Below are 1,463 nucleotides of genomic sequence, written 5' to 3'. Positions count from 1 at the left end.
AACACAATCTGGAATTTGAGAATGTGCTAGAAAAATTGTGTGGTAAATCATAGAAAGTTTTTCAGCTGTAGTCTTAGGAGGAAGGTGAGAGGATCACTTGAGCCCGGGAGTTCAAGGCTGTAGTAAGCTCTGATTGCACCACTACGCTACAGCCTCTGTTGCAGGCAATATGGGTTCTTGTCACAAAACCAGGCGCCCAGCCTGTTTTCCCCTTCATTCTAGTCATTTTTCCTTTTTCTTTTCAAAATCACAATCTGTCCCTAAAATGCATACATTCTGCAGTCTTATTGAGCAATTTAATTCACTGGACAAACCTCCCCAAAAACATTGAAAATATTATGCCTAAAAGAATTTCAGACAGTTGGTGATACACAGTTTGAAGAATGTTAGTAGAAATTACAGTTAAATGTGTCTTTTTGGCTTGGGGTATAAGTTTAGAGAGAACATGTAATCTTGACCATTTCTTCATCACTCATCTGGTACACATTTCTAGTTACATTCCCTGCAATGCCTCTGAGCAAACACTGGGCACTGATTGAACATTTTCTCTAACTCACACAAAAGGCTGCTTACTAGAAATTGATTTGTTGATTTTTAAAATGCCTCTTAGAATAAGAATCCTCATTAAATTTCATATTGGAAAAAGAAACAGTATGTATGATGGACACCACCAGAAATCTCTGTGTGTTGCATATGTACAATTTTTTGTAGTCATTATATTGAACATGCCTCATTTTAAGAGTGTGACCTTGAGTTGTCATTGCCTTAGAAAACATGGACTGGTTAGGACATCCATTAATGTCCTAGAACAAATGCTGTAGCAGAATCCCCAAGAGAGGCAGGGATTTTACTGGTCTCTGGACACACGAATCCATTTGTTGGAGCATGTGCTGAGTGTGATGAGCTGTAAAATGAAGTTAATTTCTGTGCCAGACCAAACTAGTTGAAAGATCGAGCTACCCGATGAGGGCTGTATATCCTTCCGAAGAAACAATAACTGCATTTTTTCAGACACTGTCACATGTGTGTTTTGGTTTACTTGACAGGGCCATATAGAGCAATAAAGAGGAATGAAATATAAGTAATCACTCCAAATCAGAGTCTAGGAAGTTCTCACTGTGACATTTTTAATTTTGAGTTGTATTTCATGCAGAGTAGTAGAAGAGGACAATACCTTATGGCATCCTCTAAGGGAAAAAGCTATTAGCATCCATCCCTAGGTCTTTGTAGTTGAAAATTTTGCAACAAAAGAATTGCAATTTTTAAGCCGGGTGAGGTGGCTCAGTTCTGTAATCCCAGCACTTTGGAAGGCCAAGGCGGGCGGACCACGAGATTAGAAGATCAAGACCATCCTGGTTAACATGGTGAAACCCTATCTCTACTAAAAAAAATACAAAAAAAAAAAAAATTAGCTGGGCGTGGTGGCGGATGCCTGTAGTCCCAGCTACTCGGGAAGCTGAGGC

Source organism: Colobus angolensis, unplaced genomic scaffold (assembly GCF_000951035.1).
Source record: "Colobus angolensis palliatus isolate OR3802 unplaced genomic scaffold, Cang.pa_1.0 Scaffold194, whole genome shotgun sequence".
NCBI lineage: Eukaryota > Metazoa > Chordata > Mammalia > Primates > Cercopithecidae > Colobus > Colobus angolensis.
This window is presented reverse-complemented; position numbering follows the sequence as displayed.